Raw genomic sequence first — 20,730 nt, 5'->3', positions numbered from 1 at the left:
AGGAAGAGGAATTAACCAAAGGCTCAGCATGCCGTGCCGGAATCACACTAGGGCCTGAAGCAATCCTGCGGTGTTGCGGCCAGCTCACAAGAAAGTGCGTTGAAGAAAGGAGCTCAGGGGCACTGTCATTCACAAACCTGCAGAGTTATAAATGACAGCTATCGTCCAAAAATATATTGAAGTAAGGCTGCCAAGAGGACTTGAAAGCGGGGCAGAATTGCAGGAAACCGATTTCAGGAGGTAGACTGGAATTGCAGGTAAAGCATAGGAAAAGAGGCAGAACGTCCACAATGTTGCACTTGGCCAAAAAGGGCGTATGCGTTTTTTCCTGAATATATTCAGGAAAAAACGCATACGCCCTGTTTGGCCAACCAAGCAAGCTTGCAAAGGAAATCTGCACTACAATGAAGTCTCACTGCCCCCCTGGTCAAAAGGGCCATCTGAAAAAAGTGTAAAATCCAGAAAGGCAGGACAGGCCATGGAGAACTGGGAGCCTTGTTATGCTGATGGGCGGGATGTAAATTGCCAACAGCCACTCTGGAGAAGTGTATGGTGTTTCCTGAAACATCTAAAAAACAAAGCAACAGAGCCTAGGGCACTTCCACTTATGGTCCTATAGCTTAGGGAAATTAAAATCAAAAAGACAGAGCTACCCCAAAGTTTGGGATGGCTCTGTTTACAAGAACCTCGTTTACGGTACAAGTTCAATATCACAGAAAGCGAAAAATGGATAAAGAAGTTGTGGTACTTACGTACAATGCAATATCACTCAGCAATGAAATCTATGTCATCAGGCCCGTAGCAGCATAATGAGTGGATTCAGGTACGATGATTCTAAGTGAAATGAGTCACAGAGAAAAAGAAACATCATAAGATATCAGTACTATACGGAATGTAAACTTGGCTACACAGGAACTGAATTACAAAACAGAACAGGGTCTCAAATGTAGAAAACCAACTTATGCTTGCTTAAGGGGAAAGGTGAGTTGGGGTGCTGCACAAAACCAGAGATTGAAATTAGCACAGATACCGTTCCATAAGCCAAATATGTAATAGACAAGAGCTACTCCTTGCTCAACGAAGTGGACTCAACACCCCATATTAAACGCCTAAGAATATACCTGACTAGTAAGAATCTTAAAACTTATGGATATATATGTCTCCAAAAGAGAATCAAGAGTGTGTACAGCGGCATAAACGCAGCAGTGATAGGATTGGTGAGGTTCGGTGAGCAAATGCAGACCCTTTGAAGTCATATTGCATGGTACCCATTCCATGGGTCTCAACTCTCCAGGTTTATGGGATTCTTCCTTCAGCTAAAACATGCATGTGGAACCCAGAGTATCATCCACAGTGTGATCGGAAACGTGTTCAAATGTGTCTCAGTTTTCATCCCCTGGTACTCGGGTGCAACATTCCAGACACTTTACTAACACTCTCCCCACTTGGAGAGTCAGTGCCTTTAACCTCCTGTTTGGCCCAGTTTCCAATTTCTGCGGAAAATGAACAGGAATAGGGAGAACCAATGAGAGACTAGCTGGAGGTGTCTGGACGGGCAAATTTAACTCTCATTTCCCACCAGGAAGAGGAATTAACCAAAGGCTCAGCGTGCCATGCCGGAACAACACCTGGGCCTGAAGCAATCCTTTGGTGTTGCGGCCAGCTCACAAGAAAGCGCGTTGAAGAAAGGAGCTCAGGGGCACTGTAATTCACAAACCTGCAGAGTTATAAATGACAGGTATCGTCCAAAAATATATTGAAGTAAGGCTGCCAAGAGGACTTGAAAGCGGGGCAGAATTGCAGGAAACCGATTTCAGGAGGTAGACTGGAATTGCATGTAAAGCATAGGAAAAGAGGCAGAACATCCACAATGATGCACTTGGCCAAAAAGGGCGTATGCGTTTTTTCCTGAATATATTCAGGAAAAAACGCATACACCCTTTTTGGCCAACCAAGCAAGCTTGCAAAGGAAATCTGCACTACAATGAAGTCTCACTGCCCCCCGGTCAAAAGGGCCATCTGAAAAAAGTGTAAAATCCAGAAAGGCAGGACAGGCCATGCAGAACTGGGAGCCTTGTCATGCTGATGGGTGGGATGTAAATTGCCAACAGCCACTCTGGAGAAGTGTATGGTGTTTCCTGAAACATCTAAAAAACAAAGCAACAGAGCCTAGGGCACTTCCACTTATGGTCCTATAGCTTAGGGAAATTAAAATCAAAAAGACACAGCCACCCCAAAGTTTGGGACGGCTCTGTTTACAAGAACCTCGTTTACGGTACAAGTTCAATATCACAGAAAGCGAGAAATGGATAAAGAAGTTGTGGTACTTACGTACAATGCAATATCACTCAGCAATGAAATCTATATCATCAGGCCCATAGCAGCATAATAAGTGGATTCAGGTACGATGATTCTAACTGAAATAAGTCACACAGAAAAAGAAACATCATAAGGTATCACTAATACACGGAATGTAAACTTGGCTACACAGGAACTGAATTACAAAACAGAACAGGGTCTCAAATGTAGAAAACCAACTTATGCTTGCTTAAGGGGAAAGGTGAGTTGGGGTGCTGCATAAAACCAGACATTGAAATTAGCACAGATACCGTTCCATAAGCCAAATATGTAATAGAGAAGAGCTACTCCTTGCTCAACGAAGTGGACTCAACACCCCATATTAAACGTCTAAGAATATACCTGACTAGGAAGAATCTTAAAACCTATGGATTTATATGTCTCCGAAAGAGAATCAAGCGTGTGTACAGTGGCTTAAATGCAGCAGTGATAGGATTGGTGAGGTTCGGTGAGCAAACGCAGACCCTTTGATGTCATAATGCATCGTACCCATTCCATGGGTCTCAACCTTCCAGATTTAAGGGATTCTTCCTTCAGCTAAAACATGCATTTGGAACCCAGAGTATGATCCACCGTGTGATCGGGAAATGTGTTCAAATGTGTCTCAGTTTTCATCACCTGGTACTCGGGTGCAACATTCCAGACGCTTTACTAACACTCTACCCACTTGGAGAGTCAGTGCCTTTAATATCCTGTTTGGCCCATTTTGCAAATTCTGTGGAAGATGAACAGGAATAGGGAGAACCCATGAGAGAGTAGCTGGAGGTGTCTGAACGGGCAAATTTAACTCTCATTTCCCACCAGGAAGAGGAATTAACCAAAGGCTCAGCGTGTTATGCCAGAACCACACTAGGGCCTGAAGCAATCTTGCGGTGTTGTGGCCAGCTCACAAGAAAGCCAGTTGAAGGAAGGAGATCAGGGGCACTGTAATTCACAAACCTGCAGAGTTATAAATGACAGCTATCGTCCAAAAATATATTGAAGTAAGGGGCCAAGCAGACTTGAAAGCGGGGCAGAACTGCAGGAAACCGATTTCAGGAGGTAGACTGGAATTGCATGTAAAGCATAGGAAATGAGGCAGAACTTCCACAATGATGCACTTGGCCAAAAAGGGCGTACGCGTTTTTTCCTGAATATATTCAGGAAGAAACGCATACGCACTTTTTGGCCAACCAAGCAAGCTTGCAAAGGAAATCTGCACTACAATGAAGTCTCACTGCCCCCCGGTCTAAGGGGCCATCTGAAAAAAGTGTAAAATCCAGAAAGGCAGGACAGGCCATGGAGAACTGGGAGCCTTGTTATGCTGATGGGTGGGATATAAATTACCAACAGCCACTTTGGAGATGTGTATGGTGTTTCCTGAAACATCTAAAAAACAAAGCAACAGAGCCTAGGGCACTTCCACTTATGGTCCTATAGCTTAGGGAAATTAAAATAAAAAAGACACAGCCACCCCAAATTTGGGACGGCTCTGTTTACAAGAACCTCGTTTACGGTACAAGTTCAATATCGCAGAAAGCGAAAAATGGATAAAGAATTTGTAGTACTTACGTACAAGGCAATATCACTCAGCAATGAAATCTATGTCATCAGGCCCGTAACAGCATAATGAGTGTATTCAGGTGCGATGATTCTAAGTGAAATAAGTCACACAGAAAAAGAAACATCATAGTATATCTCTACTACACGGAATGTAAACTTGGCTACACAGGAACTGAATTACAAAACAGAACTGGGTCTCAAATGAAGGAAACCAACTTATGCTTGCTTAAGGGGAAAGGTTAGTTGGGCTGCTGCATAAAACCAGAGATTGAAATTAGCACAGATACCATTCCATAAGCCAAATATGTAATAACAAGAGCTACTCCTTGCTCAACGAAGTGGACACAACACCCCATATTAAACACCTAAGGATATATCTGACTAGTAAGAATCTTAAAACCTATGGATTTATATGTCTCCGAAAGAGAATCAAGCGTGTGTACAGTGGCATAAACACAACAGTGATAGGATTGTTGAGGTTCGGTGAGCAAATGCAGACCCTTTGAAGTCATATTGCATGGTACCCATTCCATGGGTCTCAACTCTCCAGGTTTAAGGGATTCTTCCTTCACCTAAAACATGCATGTGGAACCCAGAGTATGATAAACCGTGTGATCGGGAAACGTGTTCAAATGTGTCTCAGTTTTCGTCCCCTGGTACTCGGGTGCAACATTCCAGACGCTTTACAAACACTCTCCACACTTGGAGAGTCACTGCCTTTAACCTCCTGTTTGGACCAGTTTGCAATTTCTGCGGAAAATGAACAGGAATAGGGAAAACCAATGAGAGACTAGCTGGAGGTGTCTGGACGGGCAAATTTAACTCTCATTTCCCACCAGGAAGAGGAATTAACCAAAGGCTCAGCATGCCATGCCGGAACCACACTAGTGCCTGAAGCAATCCTGCGGTGTTGCGGCCAGCTCACAAGAAAGTGAGTTGAAGAAAGGAGCTCAGGGGCAGTGTAATTCACAAACGTGCAGAGTTATAAATGACAGCTATCGTCCAAAAATATATTGAAGTAAGGCTGCCAAGAGGACTTTAATGTGGGGCAGAATTGCAGGAAACCGATTTCAGGAGGTAGACTGGAATTGCATGTAAAGCATAGGAAAAGAGGCAGAACGTCCACAATGATGCACTTGGCCAAGAAGGGCGTATGCGTTTTTTCCTGAATATATTCAAGAAAAAACGCATACGCACTTTTTGGACAACCAAGCAAGCTTGCAAAGGAAATCTGCACTACAATGAAGTATAACTGCTCCCCGGTCAAAAGGGCCATCTGAAAAAAGTGTAAAATCCAGAAAGGCAGGACACGCCATGCAGAACTCGGAGCCTTGTCATGCTGATGGCCTGGATGTAAATTGCCAACAGCCACTCTGGAGAAGTGTATGGTGTTTCCTGAAACATCTACAAAAAAAAGCCACAGAGCCTAGGGCACTTCCACTTATGGTCCTATAGCTTAGGGAAATTAAAATCAAAAAGACACAGCCACCCCAAAGTTTGGGACGGCTCTGTTTACAAGAACCTCGTTTACGGTACAAGTTCAATATCACAGAAAGCGAGAAATGGATAAAGAAATTGTGGTACTTACGTACAATGCAATATCACTCAGCAATGAAATCTATATCATCAGGCCCATAGCAGCATAATAAGTGGATTCAGGTACGATGATTCTAAGTGAAATAAGTCACAGAGAAAAAGAAACATCATAAGATATCACTACTACACGGAATGTAAACTTGGCTACACAGGAACTGAATTACAAATCAGAACAGGGTCTCAAATGTAGAAAACCAACTTATGCTTGCTTAAGGGAAAAGGTGAGTTGGGGTGCTGCATAAAACCAGAGATTGAAATTAGCAGAGATACCATTCCATAAGCCAAATATGTAATAGACAAGAGCTACTCATTGCTCAAAGAAGTGGACTGAACAACCCATATTAAACGCCTAAGAATATACCTGACTAGTAAGTATCTTAAAACCTATGGATTGATATGTCTCCGAAAGAGAATCAAGCATGTGTACAGCGGCATAAACGCAGCAGTGATATGATTGGTGAGGTTCGGTGAGCAAATGCAGACCTTTTGAAGTCATATTGCATATTAAACATTCCATGGGTCTCAACTCTCCTTGTTTAAGGGATTCTTCCTTCAGCTAAAACATGCATGTGGAACTCAGAGTATGATCCACCATGTGATCGGGAAACGTGTTCAAATGTGTCTCAGTTTTTGTCCCCTGGTACTCGGGTGCAACATTCCAGACGCTTTACTAACACTCTCCCCACTTGGAGAGTCAGTGCCTTTAATCTCCTGTTTGGCCCAGTTTGCAATTTCTGTGGAAAATGAACAGGAATAGGGAGAACCCATGAGGGACTAGCGGAGGTGTCTGGACGGGCAAATTTAACTCTCATTTCCCAACAGGAAGAGGCATTAACCAAAGGGTCAGCGTGCCATGCCGGAACCACACTAGGGCCTGAAGAAATCTCGCGGTGTTGCGGCCAGCTAACAAGAAAGCGAGTTGAAGAAAGGAGCTCAGGGAAACTGTCATTCACAAACCTGCAGAGTTATAAATGACAGCTATCGTCCAAAAATGTATTGAAGTAAGGCTGCCAAGAGGACTTGAAAGCGGGGCAGAATTGCAGGAAACCGATTTCAGGAGGTAGACTGGAATTGCAGGTAAAGCATAGGAAAAGAGGCAGAACGTCCACAATGATGCACTTGGCCAAGAAGGGCGTATGCGTTTTTTCCTGAATATATTCAAGAAAAAACGCATACGCACTTTTTGGACAACCAAGCAAGCTTGCAAAGGAAATCTGCACTACAATGAAGTATAACTGCTCCCCGGTCAAAAGGGCCATCTGAAAAAAGTGTAAAATCCAGAAAGGCAGGACACGCCATGCAGAACTCGGAGCCTTGTCATGCTGATGGCCTGGATGTAAATTGCCAACAGCCACTCTGGAGAAGTGTATGGTGTTTCCTGAAACATCTACAAAAAAAAGCCACAGAGCCTAGGGCACTTCCACTTATGGTCCTATAGCTTAGGGAAATTAAAATCAAAAAGACACAGCCACCCCAAAGTTTGGGACGGCTCTGTTTACAAGAACCTCGTTTACGGTACAAGTTCAATATCACAGAAAGCGAGAAATGGATAAAGAAATTGTGGTACTTACGTACAATGCAATATCACTCAGCAATGAAATCTATATCATCAGGCCCATAGCAGCATAATAAGTGGATTCAGGTACGATGATTCTAAGTGAAATAAGTCACAGAGAAAAAGAAACATCATAAGATATCACTACTACACGGAATGTAAACTTGGCTACACAGGAACTGAATTACAAATCAGAACAGGGTCTCAAATGTAGAAAACCAACTTATGCTTGCTTAAGGGAAAAGGTGAGTTGGGGTGCTGCATAAAACCAGAGATTGAAATTAGCAGAGATACCATTCCATAAGCCAAATATGTAATAGACAAGAGCTACTCATTGCTCAAAGAAGTGGACTGAACAACCCATATTAAACGCCTAAGAATATACCTGACTAGTAAGTATCTTAAAACCTATGGATTGATATGTCTCCGAAAGAGAATCAAGCATGTGTACAGCGGCATAAACGCAGCAGTGATATGATTGGTGAGGTTCGGTGAGCAAATGCAGACCTTTTGAAGTCATATTGCATATTAAACATTCCATGGGTCTCAACTCTCCTTGTTTAAGGGATTCTTCCTTCAGCTAAAACATGCATGTGGAACTCAGAGTATGATCCACCATGTGATCGGGAAACGTGTTCAAATGTGTCTCAGTTTTTGTCCCCTGGTACTCGGGTGCAACATTCCAGACGCTTTACTAACACTCTCCCCACTTGGAGAGTCAGTGCCTTTAATCTCCTGTTTGGCCCAGTTTGCAATTTCTGTGGAAAATGAACAGGAATAGGGAGAACCCATGAGGGACTAGCGGAGGTGTCTGGACGGGCAAATTTAACTCTCATTTCCCAACAGGAAGAGGCATTAACCAAAGGGTCAGCGTGCCATGCCGGAACCACACTAGGGCCTGAAGAAATCTCGCGGTGTTGCGGCCAGCTAACAAGAAAGCGAGTTGAAGAAAGGAGCTCAGGGAAACTGTCATTCACAAACCTGCAGAGTTATAAATGACAGCTATCGTCCAAAAATGTATTGAAGTAAGGCTGCCAAGAGGACTTGAAAGCGGGGCAGAATTGCAGGAAACCGATTTCAGGAGGTAGACTGGAATTGCAGGTAAAGCATAGGAAAAGAGGCAGAACGTCCACAATGATGCACTTGGCCAAGAAGGGCGTATGCGTTTTTTCCTGAATATATTCAAGAAAAAACGCATACGCACTTTTTGGACAACCAAGCAAGCTTGCAAAGGAAATCTGCACTACAATGAAGTATAACTGCTCCCCGGTCAAAAGGGCCATCTGAAAAAAGTGTAAAATCCAGAAAGGCAGGACACGCCATGCAGAACTCGGAGCCTTGTCATGCTGATGGCCTGGATGTAAATTGCCAACAGCCACTCTGGAGAAGTGTATGGTGTTTCCTGAAACATCTACAAAAAAAAGCCACAGAGCCTAGGGCACTTCCACTTATGGTCCTATAGCTTAGGGAAATTAAAATCAAAAAGACACAGCCACCCCAAAGTTTGGGACGGCTCTGTTTACAAGAACCTCGTTTACGGTACAAGTTCAATATCACAGAAAGCGAGAAATGGATAAAGAAATTGTGGTACTTACGTACAATGCAATATCACTCAGCAATGAAATCTATATCATCAGGCCCATAGCAGCATAATAAGTGGATTCAGGTACGATGATTCTAAGTGAAATAAGTCACAGAGAAAAAGAAACATCATAAGATATCACTACTACACGGAATGTAAACTTGGCTACACAGGAACTGAATTACAAATCAGAACAGGGTCTCAAATGTAGAAAACCAACTTATGCTTGCTTAAGGGAAAAGGTGAGTTGGGGTGCTGCATAAAACCAGAGATTGAAATTAGCAGAGATACCATTCCATAAGCCAAATATGTAATAGACAAGAGCTACTCATTGCTCAAAGAAGTGGACTGAACAACCCATATTAAACGCCTAAGAATATACCTGACTAGTAAGTATCTTAAAACCTATGGATTGATATGTCTCCGAAAGAGAATCAAGCATGTGTACAGCGGCATAAACGCAGCAGTGATATGATTGGTGAGGTTCGGTGAGCAAATGCAGACCTTTTGAAGTCATATTGCATATTAAACATTCCATGGGTCTCAACTCTCCTTGTTTAAGGGATTCTTCCTTCAGCTAAAACATGCATGTGGAACTCAGAGTATGATCCACCATGTGATCGGGAAACGTGTTCAAATGTGTCTCAGTTTTCGTCCCCTGGTACTCGGGTGCAACATTCCAGACGCTTTACTAACACTCTCCCCACTTGGAGAGTCAGTGCCTTTAATCTCCTGTTTGGCCCAGTTTGCAATTTCTGTGGAAAATGAACAGGAATAGGGAGAACCCATGAGGGACTAGCGGAGGTGTCTGGACGGGCAAATTTAACTCTCATTTCCCAACAGGAAGAGGCATTAACCAAAGGGTCAGCGTGCCATGCCGGAACCACACTAGGGCCTGAAGAAATCTCGCGGTGTTGCGGCCAGCTAACAAGAAAGCGAGTTGAAGAAAGGAGCTCAGGGAAACTGTCATTCACAAACCTGCAGAGTTATAAATGACAGCTATCGTCCAAAAATGTATTGAAGTAAGGCTGCCAAGAGGACTTGAAAGCGGGGCAGAATTGCAGGAAACCGATTTCAGGAGGTAGACTGGAATTGCAGGTAAAGCATAGGAAAAGAGGCAGAACGTCCACAATGATGCACTTGGCCAAGAAGGGCGTATGCGTTTTTTCCTGAGTATATTGAGGAAAAAACGCATAAGCCCTTTTTGGCCAACCAAGCAAGCTTGCAAAGGAAATCTGCACTACAATGAAGTCTCACTGCCCCCCGGTCAAAAGGGCCATCTGAAAAAAGTGTAAAATCCAGAAAGGCAGGACAGGCCATGGAGAACTGGGAGCCTTGTTATGCTGATGGGCGGGATGTAAATTGCCAACAGCCACTCTGGAGAAGTGTATGGTGTTTCCTGAAACATCTACAAAACAAAGCAACAGAGCCTAGTGCACTTCCACTTATGGTCCTATAGCTTAGGGAAATTAAAATCAAAAAGACACAGCCACCCCAAAGTTTGGGATGGCTCTGTTTACAAGAACCTCGTTTACGGTACAAGTTCAATATCACAGAAAGCGAAAAATGGATAAAGAATTTTGGTACTTACGTACAATGCAATATCACTCAGCAATGAAATCTATGTCATCAGGCCCGTAGCAGTATAATGAGTGGATTCAGGTACGATGATTCTAAGTGAAATAAGTCACAGAGAAAAAGAAACATCATAAGATATCAGTACTACACGGAATTTAAACTTGGCTACACAGGAACTGAATTACAAAACAGAACAGGGTCTCAAATGTAGAAAACCAACTTATGCTTGCTTAAGGGGAAAGGTGAGTTGGGGTGCTGCATAAAACCAGAGATTGAAATGAGCACAGATACCGTTCCATAAGCCAAATATGTAATAGACAAGAGCTACTCCTTGCTCAAAGAAGTGGAATCAAGACGCCATATTAAACGCCTAAGAATATACCTGACAAGTAAGAATCTTAAAACCTATGGATTTATATGTCTCCGAAAGAGAATCAAGAGTGTGTACAGCGGCATAAACACAGCAGTGATAGGATTGGTGAGGTTCGGTGAGCAAATGCAGACCCTTTGAAGTCATATTGCATGGTACCCATTCCATGGGTAACAACTCTCCAGGTTTTAGGGATTCTTCCTACAGCTAAAACATGCATGTGGAACCCAGAGTATGATCCTCCGTGTGATCGGGAAACGTGTTCAAATGTGTCTCAGTTTTCGTCCCCTGGTACTCGGGTGCAACATTCCAGACGCTTTACTAACACTCTCCCCACTTGTAGAGTCAGTGCCTTTAACCTCCTGTTTGGCCCAGTGTGCAATTTCTGCGGAAAATGAACAGGAATAGGGAGAACCAATGAGAGACTAGCTGGAGGTGTCTGGACGGGCAAATTTAACTCTCATTTCCCACCAGGAAGAGGAATTAACCAAAGGCTCAGTGTGCCATGCCGGAACCACACTAGGGCCTGAAGCAATCATACAGTGTTGCGGCCAATTCACAAGAAAGCGAGTTGAAGAAAGGAGCTCAGGGGCACTGTAATTCACACACCTGCAGAGTTATAAAGGACAGCTATCGTCCAAAAATATACTGAAGTAAGGCTGCCAAGAGGACTTGAAAGCGGGGCAGAATTGCAGGAAACCGATTTCAGGAGGTAGACTGGAATTGCAGGTAAAGCACAGGAAAAGAGGCAGAACGTCCACAATGATGCACTTGGCCAAAAAGGGCGTATGCGTTTTTTCCTGAATATATTCAGGAAAAAACGTATAAGCCCTTTTTGGCCAACCAAGCAAGCTTGCAAAGGAAATCTGCACTACAATGAAGTCTCACTGCCCCCTGGTCAAAAGGGCCATCTGAAAAAACTGTAAAATCCAGAAAGGCAGGACAGGCCATGGAGAACTGGGAGGCTTGTTATGCTGATGGGCGGGATGTAAATTGCCAACAGCCACTCTGGAGAAGTGTATGGTGTGTCCTGAAACATCTAAACAACAAAGCAACAGAGCCTAGGGCATTTCCACTTATGGTCCTATAGCTTAGGGAAATTAAAATCAAAAAGACACAGCCACCCCAAAGTTTGGGATGGCTCTGTTTACAAGAACCTCATTTACGGTACAAGTTCAATATCACAGAAAGCGAAAAATGGATAAAGAAGTTGTGGTACTTACGTACAATGCAATATCACTCAGCAATGAAATCTATGTCATCAGGCCCATAGCAGCATAATGAGTGGATTCAGGTACGATGATTCTAAGTGAAATAAGTCACACAGAAAAAGAAACATCATAAGATATCACTACTACACGGAATGTAAACTTGGCTACACAGGAACTGAATTACAAAACAGAACAGGGTCTCAAATGTAGAAAAGCAACTTATGCTTGCTTAAGGGGAAAGGTGAGTTGGGGTGCTGCATAAAACCAGAGATTGAAATGAGCACAGATACCGTTCCATAAGCCAAATATGTAATAGACAAGAGCTACTCCTTGCTCAACGAAGTGGACTCAACACCCCATATTAAACGCCTAAGAATATACTTGACTAGTAAGAATCTTAAAACCTATGGATTTATATGTCTCCGAAAGAGAATCAAGCGTGTGTACAGCGGCATAAACGCAGCAGTGATAGGATTGGTGAGGTTCGGTGAGCAAATGCAGACCCTTTGAAGTCATATTGTATGGTACCCATTCCATGGGTCTCAAGTCTCCAGGATTAAGGGATTCTTCCTTCAGCTAAAACATGCATGTGGAACCCAGAGTATGATCCACCGTGTGATCGGGAAACGTGTTCGAATGTGTCTCAGTTTTCGTCCCCTGGTACTCGGGTGCAACATTCCAGACGCTTTACTAACACTCTCCCCACTTGGAGAGTCAGTGCCTTTAACCTCCTGTTTGGCCCAGTTTGCAATTACTGCGTAAGATGAACAGGAATAGGGAGAACCCATGAGAGACTAGCTGGAGGTGTCTGGACGGGCAAATTTAACTCTCATTTCCCACCAGGAAGAGGAATTAACCAAAGTCTCCGCGTGCCATGTCAGAACCACACTGGGGCCTGAAGCAATCCTGTGGTGTTGCGGTCAGCTCACAAGAAAACGAGTTGAAGAAAGGAGCTCAGGGGCACTGTCATTCACAAACCTGCAGAGTTATAAATGACAGCTATCGTCCAAAAATATATTGAAGTAAGGCTGCCAAGAGGACTTGAAAGCGGGGCAGAATTGCAGGAAACCGATTTCAGGAGGTAGACTGGAATGGCATGTAAAGCATAGGAAAAGAGGCAGAACGTCCACAATGATGCACTTGGCCAAACAGGGCATATGCGTTTTTTCCGGAATACATTCAGGAAAAAACGCATACGCCCTTTCTGGCCAACCAAGCAAGCTTGCAAAGGAAATCTGCACTACAATGAAGTCTCACTGCTCCCCGGTCAAAAGGGCCATCTGAAAAAAGTGTAAAATCCAGAAAGGCAGGACAGGCCATGGAGAACTGGGAGCCTTGTTATGCTGATGGGCGGGATGTCAATTGCCAACAGCCACTCTGGAGAAGTGTATGGTGTTTCCTGAAACATCTAAAAAACAAAGCAACAGAGCCTAGGGCACTTCCACTTATGGTCCTATAGCTTAGGGAAATTAAAATCAAAAAGACACAGCCACCCCAAATTTTGGGACGGCTCTGTTTACAAGAACCTCGTTTACGGTACAAGTTCAATATCACAGAAAGCGAAAAATGGATAAAGAAGTTGTGGTACTTACGTACAATGCAATATCACTCAGCAATGAAATCTATGTCATCAGGCCCGTAATAGCATAATGAGTGGATTCAGGTACGATGATTCTAAGTGAAATAAGTCACAGAGAAAAAGAAACATCATAAGATATCAGTACTACATGGAATGTAAACTTGGCTACACAGGAACTGAATTACAAAACAGAACAGGGTCTCAAATGTAGAAAACCAACTTATGCTTGCTTAAGGGGAAAGGTGAGTTGGGGTGCTGCATAAAACCAGAGATTGAAATTAGCACAGATACCGTTCCATAAGCCAAATATGTAATAGACAAGAGCTACTCCTTGCTCAATGAAGTGGACTCAACACCCTATATTAAACGCCTAAGAATATACTTGACTAGTAAGAATCTTAAAAACTACGGATTTATATGTCTCCGAAACAGAATCAAGCATGTGTACAGCGGCATAAATGCAGCAGTGATAGTATTGCTGAGGTTCGGTGAGCAAATGCAGACCCTTTGAAGTCATATTGCATGGTACCCATTCCATGGGTCTCAACTCTCCAGGTTTAAGGGATTCTTCCTTCAGCTAAAACATGCATGTGGAACCCAGAGTATGATCCACCGTGTGATCGGGAAACGTGTTCAAACGTGTCTCAGTTTTCGTCCCCTGGTACTCGGGTGCAACATTCCAGACGCTTTACTAACACTCTCCCCACTTGGAGAGTCAGTGCCTTTAAACTTCTGTTTGTCCCAGTTTGCAATTTCTGCGGAAAATGAACAGGAATAGGGAGAACCCATGAGCGACTAGCTGGAGGTGTCTGGACGGGCAAATTTAACTCTCATTTCCCACCAGGAAGAGGAATTAACCAAATGCTCAGTGTGCCGTGCCGGAACCACACTAAGGCCTGAAGCAATCCTGCGGTGTTGCGGCCAGCTCACAAGAAAGCGAGTTGAAGAAAGGAGCTAAGGGGCACTGTCATTCACAAACCTGCAGAGTTATAAATGACAGCTATTGTCCAAAAATATATTGAAGTAAGGCTGCCAAAGGACTTGAAAGCGGGGCAGAATTGCAGGAAACTGATTTCAGGAGATAGAATGGAATTGCATGTAAAGCATAGGAAAAGAGGCAGAACGTCCACAATGATGCACTTGCCCAAAAAGGGCGTGTGCGTTTTTTCCTGAATATATTCAGGAAAAAACGCATACGCCCTTTTTGGCCAACCAAGCAAGCTTGCAAACGAAATCTGCACTACAATGAAGTCTCACTGCCCCCCGGTCAAAAGGGCCATCTGAAAAAAGTGTAAAATCCAGAAAAGCAGGACAGGCCATGGAGAACTGGGAGCCTTGTTATGCTGATGGGCGGCATGTAAATTGCCAACAGCCACTCTGGAGAAGTGACAGGTGTTTCCTGAAACATCTACAAAACAAAACAACAAAGCCTAGGGCACTTCCACTTATGGTCCTATAGCTTAGGGAAATTAAAATCAAAAAGACACAGCCACCCCAAAGTTTGGGATGGCTCTGTTTACAAGAACCTCATTTACAGTACAAGTTCAATATCACAGAAAGCGAAAAATGGATAAAGAAGTTGTGGTACTTACGTACAATGCAATATCACTCAGCAATGAAATCTATGTCATCAGGCCCGTAGCAGCATAATGAGTGGATTCAGGTACGATGATTCTAAGTGAAATAAGTCACAGAGAAAAAGAAACATCATAAGATATCACTACTACACGGAATGTAAACTTGGCTACACAGGAACTGAATTACAAAACAGAACAGGGTCTCAAATGTAGAAAACCAACTTATGCTTGCTTAAGGGGAAAGGTGAGTTGGGGTGCTGCATAAAACCAGAGATTGAAATTAGCACAGACACTGTTCCATAATCCAAATATGTAATAGACAAGAGCTACTCCTTGCTCAACGAAGTGGACTCAACACCCCATATTAAACGCCTAAGAATATACCTGACTAGTTCCTATGGATTTATATGTCTCCGAAAGAGAATCAAGCATGTGTACAGCGGCATAAACGCAGCAGTGATAGGATTGGTGAGGTTCGGTGAGCAAATGCAGACCCTTTGAAGTCATATTCCATGGTACCCATTCCATGGGTCTCAACTCTCCAGGTTTATGGGATTCTTCCTTCAGCTAAAACATGCATGTGGAACCCAGAGTATGATCCACCGTGTGATCGGAAACGTGTTCAAATGTGTCTCAGTTTTCGTCCCCTGGTACTCGGGCGCAACATTCCAGACGCTTTACTAACACTCTCCCCACTTGGAGAGTCAGTGCCTTTAACCTCCTGTTTGGCCCAGTTTGCAATTTCTGCAGAAAATGAACAGGAATAGGGAGAACCAATGAGAGACTAGCTGGAGGTGTCTGGACAGGCAAATTCAACTCTCATTTCCCACCAGGAAGTGGAATTAACCAAAGGCTCAGCGTGCCATGCCGGAACCACACTAGGGCCTGAAGCAATCCTGCGGTGTTGCGGTCAGCTCACAAGAAAGCGAGTTGAAGAAAGGAGCTCAGGGACACTGTCATTCACAAACCTGCAGAGTTATAAATGACAGCTATCGTCCAAAAATATATAGAAGTAATGCTGCCAAGAGGACTTGAAAGCGGGGCAGAATTGCAGGAAACCGATTTCAGGAGGTAGACAGGAATTGCATGTAAAGCATAGGAAAAGAGGCAGAACGTCCACAATGGTGCACTTGGCCAAAAAGGGCGTATGCGTTTTTTCCTGAATATATTCAGGAAAAAACGCATACGCCCTTTTTGGCCAACCAAGCAAGCTTGCAAAGGAAATCTGCACTACAATGAAGTCTCACTGCCCCCCAGTCAAAAGGGCAATCGGAAGAAAATGTAAAATCCAGAAAGGCAGGACAGGCCATGGAGAACTGGGAGCCTTGTTATGCTGATGGGCGGGATGTAAATTGCCAACAGCCACTCTGGAGAAGTGAACGGTGTTTCCTGAAACATCTAAGAAACAAAGCAACAGAGCCTAGGGCACTTCCACTTATGGTCCTATAGCTTAGGGAAATTAAAATCAAAAAGACACAGCCACCCCAATCTTTGGGACGGATCTGTTTACAAAAATCTCGTTTACGGTACAAGTTCAATATCACAGAAATTGAAAAATGGATAAAGAAGTTGTGGTACTTACGTACAATGCAATATCACTCAGCAATGAAATCTATGTCATCAGGCCCGTAGCAGCATAATGAGTGGATTCAGGTACGATGATTCTAAGTGAAATAAGTCACACAGAAAAAGAAACATCATAAGATATCACTACTACATGGAATGTAAACTTGGCTACACAGGAACTGAATTACAAAACAGAACAGGGTCTCAAATGTAGAAAACCAACTTATGCTTGCTTAAGGGGAAAGGTGAGTTGGGGTGCTGCATAAAACCAGAGATTGAAATTAGCACAGATACCGTTCCATAAGCCAAATATATAATAGACAAGAGCGACTCCTTGCTCAACGAAGTGGACTCAACACCCCATATTAAAAGCCTAAGAATATAGCTGACTAGTAAGAATCTTAAAATCTATGGATTTATATGTCTCCGAAAGAGAATCAAGCGTGTGTACAGGGGCATAAACGCAGCAGTGATAGGACTGGTGAGGTTCGGTGATGAAATGCAGACCCTTTGAAGTCATATTGCATGGTACCCATTCCATGGGTCTCAACTCTCCAGGTTTAAGGGATTCTTCCTTCAGCTAAAACATGCACGTGGAACCCAGAGTATGATCCACCGTGTGTTCGGGAAACGTGTTCAAATGTGTCTCAGTTTTCATCCCCTGGTACACGGGCGCAACATTCCAGATGCTTTACTAACACTCTCCCCACTTGGATAGTCAGTGCCTTTAAACTCCAGTTTGGCCCAGTTTGCAATTTCTGCGGAAAATGAACAGGAATTGGGAGAACCAATGAGAGACTAGCTGGAGGTGTCTGGACGGGCAAATTTAAGGCTCATTTCCCACCAGGAAGAGGAATTAACCAAAGGCTCAGCATGCCATGCTGGAACCACACTAGGGCCTGAAGCAATCCTGCGGTGTTGCGGCCAGCTCACAAGAAAGCGAGTTGAAGAAAGGAGCTCAGGGGCACTGTCATTCACAAACCTGCAGAGTTATAAATGACAGCTATCGCCCAAAAATATATAGAAGTAATGCTGCCAAGAGGACTTGAAAGCGGGGCAGAATTGCAGGAAACCGATTTCAGGAGGTAGACTGGAATTGCATGTAAAGCATAGGAAAAGAGGAAGAACGTCCACAATGATGCACTTGGCCAAAAAGGGCGTATGCGTTTTTTCCTGAATTATATTCAGGAAAAAACGCAAACGCCCTTTTTGGCCAACCAAGCAAGCTTGCAAAGGAAATCTGCACTACAATGAAGTCTCACTGCCCCCCGGTCTAAGGGGTTATCTGAAAAAAGTGTAAAATCCGAAAAGGCTGGACAGGCCATGGAGAACTGGGAGCCTTGTTATGCTGATGGGCGGGATGTAAATTGCCAACAGCTACTCTGGAGAAGTGTATGGTGTTTCCTGAAACGTCTAAAAAACAAAGCAACAGAGCCTAGGGCACTTCCACTTATGGTCCTATAGCTTAGGGAAATTAAAATCAAAAAGACAGAGCCACCCCAAAGTTTGGGACGGCTCTGTTTACAAGAACCTCATTTTCGGTACAAGTTCAATATCACAGAAAGCAAAAAATGGATAAAGAAATTGTGTTACTTACGTACAATGCAATATCACTCAGCAATGAAATCTATGTCATCAGGCCCATAGCAGCATAATGAGTGGATTCAGGTACGATGATTCTAAGTGAAATAAGTCACAGAGAAAAAGAAACATCATAAAATATCACTAATACACGGAATGTAAACTTGGCTACACAGGAACTGAATTACAAAACAGAACAGGGTCTCAAATGTAGAAAACCAACTTATGCTTGCTTAAGGGGAAAGGTGAGTTGGGGTGCTGCATAAAACCAGAGATTGAAATTAACACAGATACCGTTCCATAAGCCAAATATGTAATAGACAAGAGCAACTCCTTGCTCAACGAAGTGGACTCAACACCCATATTAAACGCCTAAGAATATACCTGACTAGTAAGAATCTTAAAACCTATGGATTTATATGTCTCCAAAAGAGAATCAAGCGTGTGTACAGCGGCATAAACGTAGCAGTGATAGGATTGGTGAGGTTCGGTGAGCAAAGGCAGACCCTTTGAAGTCATATTGCACGGTACCCATTCCATGGGTCTCAACTCTCCAGGTTTAAGGGATTCTTCCTTCAGCTAAAACATGCATGTGGAACCCAGAATATGATCCACAGTGTGATCGGGAAACTTGTTCAAATGTGTCTCAATTTTCGTCCCCTGGTACTCGGGTGCAACATTCCAGACGCTTTACTAACACTCTCCCCACTTGGAGAGTCAGTGCCTTTAACCTCCTGTTTGGCCCAGTTTGCAATTTCTGCGGAAAATGAACAGGAATAGGGAGAACCAATGAGAGACTAGCTGGAGGTGTCTGGACGGGCAATTTTAACTCTAATTTCCCACCAGGAAGAGCAATTAACCAAAGGCTCAGTGTGCCATGCCGGAACCACACTAGTGCCTGAAGCAATACTGCGGTGTTGCGGCCAGCTCACAAGAAAGCGAGTTGAAGAAAGGAGCTCAGGGACACTGTAATTCACAAACCTGCAGAGTTATAAATGACAGCTATCGTCCAAAAATATATTGAAGTAAGGCTGCCAAGAGGACTTGAATGCAGGGCAGAATTGCAGGAAACCGATTTCAGGATGTAGACTGGAATTGCATGTAAAGCATAGGAAAAGAGGCAGAACGTCCACAATGATGCACTTGGCCAAAAAGCGCATATGCGTTCTTACGTGAATATATTCGGGAAAAAACGCATACGCCCTTTTTGGCCAACCAAGCAAGCTTGCAAAGGAAATCTGCACTACAATGAAGTCTCACTGCCCCCCGGTTAAAAGGGCCATCTGAAAAAAGTGTAAAATCCAGAAAGGCAGGACAGGCCATGGAGAACTGGGAGCCTTGTTATGCTGATGGGTGGGATGTAAATTGTCAACAGCCACTCTGGAGAAGTGTATGGTGTTTCCTGAAACATCCAAAAAACAAAGCAACAGAGCCTAGGGCACTTCCACTTATGGTCCTATAGCTTAGGGAAATTAAAATAAAAAAGGCACAGCCACCCCAAAGTTTGGGACGGCTCTGTTTACAAGAACCTGGTTTACGGTACAATTTCAATATCACAGAAAGCGAAAAATGGATAAAGAAGTTGTGGTACTTACGTACAATGCAATATCACTCAGCAATGAAATCTATGTCATTAGGCCCGTAGCAGGATAATGAGTGGATTCAGGTACGATGATTCTAAGTGAAATAAGTCACACAGAAAAAGAAACATCATAAGATATCACTACTACACGGAATGTAAACTTGGCTACACAGGAACTGAATTACAAAACAGAACAGCGTCACAAATGTAGAAACCAACTTATGCTTGCTTAAGGGAAAGGTGAGTTGGGGTGCTGCATAAAACCAGAGATTGAAATTAGCACAGATACCGTTCCAGAAGCCAAATATGTAATAGACAAGAGCTACTCCTTGCTCAACAAAGTGGACACAACACCCCATATTAAACGCCTAAGAATATACCTGACTAGTAATAATCTTAAAACCTATGGATTTATATGTCTCGGAAAGTGAATCAAGCGTGTGTACAGCGGCATAAACGCAGCAGTGATAGGATTGCTGAGGTTCGGTGAGCAAATGGAAACCCTTTGAAGTCATATTGCATGGTACCCATTCCATGGGTCTCAACTCTCCAGGTTTAAGGGATTCTTCCTTCAGCTAAAACATGCATGTGGAACCCAGAGTATGATCCACCATGTGATCGGGAAACGTGTCCAAATGTGTCTCAGTTTTCGTCCCCTGGTACTCGGGTGCAACATTCCAGACACTTTACTAACACTCTCCCCACTTGGAGAGTCAGTGCCTTTAACCTCCTGTTTGGCCCAGTTTGCAATTTCTGCGGAAAATGAACAGGAGTAGGGAGAACCAATGAGAGACTAGCTGGAGGTGTCTGGACGGGCAAGTTTAACTCTCATTTCCCACCAGGAAGAGGAATTAACCAAAGGCTCAGTGTGCCATGCCGACACCACACTAGGGCCTGAAGAAATCCTGCGGTGTTGCGGCCAGCTCACAAGAAAGCGAGTTGAAGAAAGGAGCTCAGGGGCACTGTAATTCACAAACCTGCAGAGTTATAAATGACAGCTAACGTCCAAAAATATGTTGAAGTAAGGCTACCAAGAGAACTTGAAACTGGGGC

Source organism: Orcinus orca, chromosome 2 (assembly GCF_937001465.1).
Source record: "Orcinus orca chromosome 2, mOrcOrc1.1, whole genome shotgun sequence".
NCBI classification, from domain to species: Eukaryota; Metazoa; Chordata; class Mammalia; order Artiodactyla; family Delphinidae; genus Orcinus; species Orcinus orca.
This window is presented reverse-complemented; position numbering follows the sequence as displayed.